General features: G+C 35.9%; 1 pseudogene across 1 annotated transcript; it reads left to right on the forward strand.

Moving 5' to 3' along the window:
- The first annotated feature begins 684 nt into the window (after positions 1 to 684).
- On the forward strand, positions 685 to 2,448 carry LOC149249935 (xyloglucan endotransglucosylase protein 1-like; annotated as a pseudogene). Its single transcript, XR_016266806.1, has 5 exons — positions 685 to 1,099; positions 1,212 to 1,312; positions 1,437 to 1,630; positions 1,734 to 2,095; positions 2,171 to 2,448. The product of XR_016266806.1 is annotated as a xyloglucan endotransglucosylase protein 1-like (transcript).
- Positions 2,449 to 6,066: the final 3,618 nt, after the last annotated feature.

The following is a 6,066-nucleotide window of genomic DNA, read 5'->3' on the forward strand; positions in this document are numbered from 1 at the left end:
ACAACGTAAAGGGGGAACCAAAAAGAAGAGGAAACTATTCATTAATCCAAAAAAAAAGTGGAAATGAATATACAAAGTTATTAAGAAAAAGTAGTTATTGAACATGAATTTGGCCTAAGTTTTTATTTTTTTTAAAATTATATGTATTTTAAGTATTTACTACAACAATATACTTATTACTTGTAGAAATTTTATAGTAATGGTAAAAATATGCAAATTTTCATAATAAAAATTTTGAAAACTGCAAATTTATATAAAACAACTCATTATATATATTTTAAAGATTTTTATGATACCTTATTAATATAATCTATTTAGTAGTGAGTGGAGAGTGCAACTTGGAGTCAAAGTGAAACAAAAGAAAATGGGAGTGATTTTTCCTGGGAGAATCCAATGCAATAAACACGTATTAATTATTGAAGGGCTTGACAACATAAAAACAGATTAATTATTGAATGTGACAGGTGGTGGCGCTGGGTGGGTGGAAGGAACGTAGCTGCTTTCTTTGCTTTGCTTGTCTTTGTTTATGCAAGTGAAAGCTAAAATGCCAGTTGGATGTTGGATGGGTTGGGAACCTGAAACGCGGAGAATGGAGAGGCTGCAGAGTGATGAGTTGGAACGCGCAAATAGACAGAGAAATGAGGAATTCTTGGTTTTCTCAACGCCCAAACCCAAAGAGCCACACCAGTTGGCTGGCTGCCCCTCTGCCTCTTCTTCGTCGGATGTTTCCTCCCTACCCCGCCTCCGCCTCCTCCTCCCTTCTTTTCTTCCCTTCCCCACTCACAGATGCCATACACCCTTCTCTCCCTATATAAACCCAAACCCACTCACCCCAAACCCATCATCTACCTTCAACAGCGACAATTTATCTCTTCTCTCGTTTCTGGAACTGCTGCTCTGCATCACAAACTCTTTTCCCAATCCCTAATCGACATCGACATGGACACACCTCTTCACCTCCTCTTTCTTTTATTGGCCTCCTCGGCAGCTCTTGCCTCTGCAAATTTCTACAATGATGTCGACATTACATGGGGTAATGATCGTGCTAAAATCATTGACAATGGACAAGAGTTGCAGCTTACTCTTGACCGCTCTTCAGGTACTATTTGAAGTTCTGCTTTTCTTCTGCTACCTACGCCTTTTTCTTTTTCTGTCAATGAACTTCAACTAAGATCAGATAAGTTAATCTTAATATTCTTCTTTGATGACAGGTTGTGGTATTCAATCCAAGCAAGAGTATCTATTTGCCAAGATTGATATCCAAATCAAGTTGGTACCGGGCAACTCTGCAGGCACAGTCACTACTTTTTATGTAATTAACTCCACCTTATTTGAATTCAATTAATTATTAGCACTACCTTGGTTCATTACACTGAAGGTGTATAACTTCTTCTGCTAACATGTTTGTTTGTTGTTGCTCTTATGGCTGTCTGCAGCTATCATCTCAAGGTCCCAAACACGACGAAATAGACTTCGAATTTCTGGGCAACCTGTCCTGAGATCCTTATATTTTGCACACTAATGTCTTTGCTCAAGGCCTTGGTGGGCGTGAGCAGCAATTTTACTTGTGGTTCGACCCAACCCTGGATTTCCACACTTACTCCGTGCTCTGGACATCAAACCAAATTATGTATGTATTCTCATCATTCTTTTTCTTTCAATATTATTGAAAACAATACAGTGACCTCTCAAACTAGTCCATGACCCTGACATTCTTGTAATTTGTTGTTCAGATTTTCTGTAGACGGGAGTCCTATTCGAGTGTTTAAGAACAGGGAGACAGAGTTGGGTAAAGTGGATAACAATTATCATTATCCCAAGAGCCAAGCAATGAGCGTCTACTCCAGCCTTTGGAATGCAGATGATTGGGCAACCAGAGGTGGGCTTGTGAAGACCGATTGGACTAAAGCGCCCTTTGTCGCATCCTTCCGCAATTTCAGTGCTGCTACTGCTTCTTCTTTTGACGCCGCTGCAGTGGAGGCTGCTTTGGAATCGAACCAAGAGCAGAGGCTGGAGTGGGTGAGGAAGAACTACATGATCTACGATTACTGTGGAGACACCAAAAGATTCCCACAGGGACCGCCTCCCGAATGCAAATGAACCCTCAATTCAATTCCATTCACGAATGCAAATGAATCCTCAATTCAATTCCATTCCATTGAATTCAGCGAATGAACCCTCAATTCAATTCCATTCCATTGAATTCAGCGAATGAATTCTTCTGGATACCTGACCCTTCCACCCATTCTTTCATTCTTTTTCAGACACACATGATCTATTCTTTCATTCTTTTTCAGACACACAGAAAAAGAAACTTTCAATTATTCTTTCCTATTACATCTATCCTTTCATTCTTTGTCAGAAACACACAAACAGAAACGCATGTAACACAATCAATTCATTTTGGGTACTGGTAATACAAAATCGAGCTCGAGATTCTTTTGATGATTCAATGGCCACAACGTTTCCTTTATGGTTTCCATGTGTTGGCGTTTTACCTTTTGAATATCTATTAACTCTTCCCTAAAGCTCTTGGATCGAAATCAAGAAATCAGAAAGACACGGACAAAGACATTGATATATGTTTCACACATTTTAAGATTTAAAAATGTTTCCTCAAGAGAGTAGCATGTATGCATATTTATTTACAGAAGTATGAACTGACTGCAACACATAATAATAGTATCTTTTCCCAAGCTCACGGCCGAACCATTCCCGACCCTCTAAGCCTGAAATTTCCGGGCAGTAGGGAAAGCTAATGACAAAGAATTCCAATGATTAGAACCTCCTTAAAAGCATTTTGGCTCAATGACACCTCAATTCAATTCCATTGAATTCAGTGATTCAGAGAATGAATTCTGGATACCTGACCCTTCCACCGACCATTTCATTCCAATTATTCCTTTTCTATTACATCTACTATTTCATTCTTTTCAGACACACACAAACAGAAATATTAGAGGTATCAATCATTTCATTTTGGTGCTGCTATTCTTTTGATGATTCAATAGCTACAGCGTTTTACATTTTGAATATCTCCAACTCTTTTCTAAAGCACTAGGATAATATCTGCTAATTCTTTTCTAAAGCTTTTGAATATCTGCAACTCTTTTCTAAAGCTCTCGGATCTAAAACTGAAAGAAGAAAACAAAAACGATGAAAATTTAAGAGTTAAAACAGAATGTTCAAAATATTTCCACGAGCAGAATGAAGTCATATTTGTTATAAAAATATATATATATATATATATATATATATATATATATATAGAATACATCTTTAGTTCTTAGATTGTGTTTCCTTCAGGGATATGAGCTTCCTTGGGTTAGGGCCCACCTCAGTTGCTCAAGATCCTTTCTGTATTATTATCTTTTATGCACTTCTTCATTTCTACAAATTTTATTCCTCAATATTATTTGTATGGAGGAACGGGAATAATCATCTGCTACAACTGTGGTCAACATGGACATATGGCTAGAGATTTTCCTAATCCATGTGAAACATGCACCTATTTCCGAGCTTTGAACCATGCAACAAAGGAATATCCTCAACTACTTGTGAAAATCTAGGAGAAGAAAGGACAAAATCTGCAAAAAAGTGACATCAGAGCAATGAAACGATCAATCACTAGTAAAAGTCGTTACACATGTAGGGACTAAGACTAGAGCGAATGTTTCCAAGAAAACCAATACCAACCAGTAGTGGGTACAAAAATATACAAACCCACCTCCAAATTTCGAGCCTTGGAATGAGAATGACACCAATAAATACACGCACAGAGACATGGCCATGACAAAATAGGATGCCTCTGAAGATGGTCTAGTATACCATATTCTCTGGCTTTATGATAAAACCATTGTAGAGGGTTCAAAAGTAGGAAGTAAATCGATTATAGCCTTCTTGAATAGTTTCTTGGATTTGATGTAGCATGATGGAGCTTTACAAAGGTTTCACAAGATGATTGACTAGTGCATGAAGGAGTCAAAGAGGGTAATAGTGCAGATACCTAGACACACAATCAATAAGGTCACGCACAAGAAGTGAGCCAACAAAGAAATCTAGTTTGGTGCACAAATAGGGGCTTATGATATGGATAATACTATTCTTGATTTAGGTTTTGATGTCAATATTCTACCAAAGAAGACACGGGAGATGATGGTGAGACATATCGGTTTGGTCCTATGCTCCTACATGCATCTATAGCCCAAAATATGGATACCTCGCCATTGCACAATATCCAACTACTCACCCACCTCCTTGGTGGGTTAAAAACACCTAGAAACAAAATTTCCCTCGAAAAATAGAACTCTTTATGTGGTTGCTCCTTAAGAATAAGGGCCCAACCTGAGAGATTCTTCAGAAAGGATCCTTTTGTGGGCCAAGTAGATGTTTACTCTATTTGAATTATGCATAAAATATCACCCATCTCTTCATAAAATGTCCTTTCACATTAAGAATATGGAAAAAAAAATGTCCTTTCACTGGCTAGGAAAGATTCCTCCTAAAAATATAAAAAATTCCCCCCTTATTGTTTGTTGGGGCATATGGTTAAAAGAAACAACGCTGTCTTTTAAAATCAAGGACAATCATATATTGGAGTGGCAATGAACAATCTATCCCTCTAAACGTCTATTTCGATATATCGACCTGTTATGAGAATTTGGAATAGTTTCAAAGTTGAAATTATAAAAAGAAAACCATGGGATTTTATCAGTGAAGCATCACAACCAAACTCTTTTGTGTGTGGGTTAGGAGGCATTAACTATCTAATCGATTCTTGTTTCTTCTCCTTATCTTACAATTGGGCAGACTTCAAACAATTTCAATGAAGTATTTGCTCTTAAATTACTACCGGAGTTAGCTGATTGTCTATATATCTCTAAGATCAATATTTATGGAGATCCCATGGTTGTTATAAAATGGATGCAAGGTACAACTAAAATGAAAAACTATACCCTCCTTCCACTATATCAAAAATTTATCCAATTAACAAGAATTTTTTCTCACACATATCTATAGGGAACAAAACATAATAGTTGATCAACTTTCGAAGAAAGGACTGGCACTGGATCAAGGATAATGGAAAAATCAAAGAAAGCAATGAAGCCTCAATCAGCCAACACCAACTATGCCCCTGGGCATAATTAATGAAGTTAGAAATCCTTCTTGCATCTTACCTTCACATTGGTACACCGATATCTTACTTGGTTGCAAGCTTACTTTTTGAGTGTTATATAACCGTTTTTTCTCTTACTAAAGCTTATAGGTTTTTTGCTTTTGTATGGAAGACATGGTACTAACAAGTACAAATATATTACCAACCTCCCATCATTGAGGAAAGTTAGCTTGCTATACTATGACAACAAATTTCTTGCAAGGCATTGCATGATGTTATAAGATTTTATCATGAACTCTATTTTTTGAAGAAGAAAGCAGATATGATAGTTTAGTTTTGAAAAACAACAAATGGCATACGCTCACTGCTTTTGTAATCGATAAAATGCACTTATGAGACATATTTTTTTGGCCTATGTACTACTAAAATGCTACTACACCTACACCAAATCTAAATCTAATTTATTTTGGCTATAAATACAATACATGCTTTTTTTCCTTGGAAAAAAAATCAATTACTTTATATTGATAATATATATCTATCTATCTATCTATATATATATATATATATAGTTTTACCCCACACACATAGTCATAAAAAATTCTTCTCGTATTGATATTATTATATACTACTAATAATAAACATTATAAGAAAATATTGATATTGATATTGATATATTATATTTGTTTGAGTGTTGTGATATACTTTAAATATAGTTAATTATTATTTATATTATTATTATTTTGTATATGTATAACATTAATATTTTTGGTCAAATTTTAGAGAAAGATCTCTTGGCAACATTCAATTTCCATGAGAATATAGTTTGGAGCCATGGAGACATCTTCAAGTAGCGACCCAATGTGTCATCACATGTAGAAAGTATTAAGTAGTCTCGTGACTTGTGCACACATGAGTGGATCAAAGCTTACAACTATGTATTTTTTTAT

This window comes from Pinus tabuliformis, chromosome 7 (assembly GCF_031772625.1).
Source record: "Pinus tabuliformis cultivar Carrire ecotype Pingquan chromosome 7, CPIR1, whole genome shotgun sequence".
Classification (NCBI taxonomy): Eukaryota; Viridiplantae; Streptophyta; class Pinopsida; order Pinales; family Pinaceae; genus Pinus; species Pinus tabuliformis.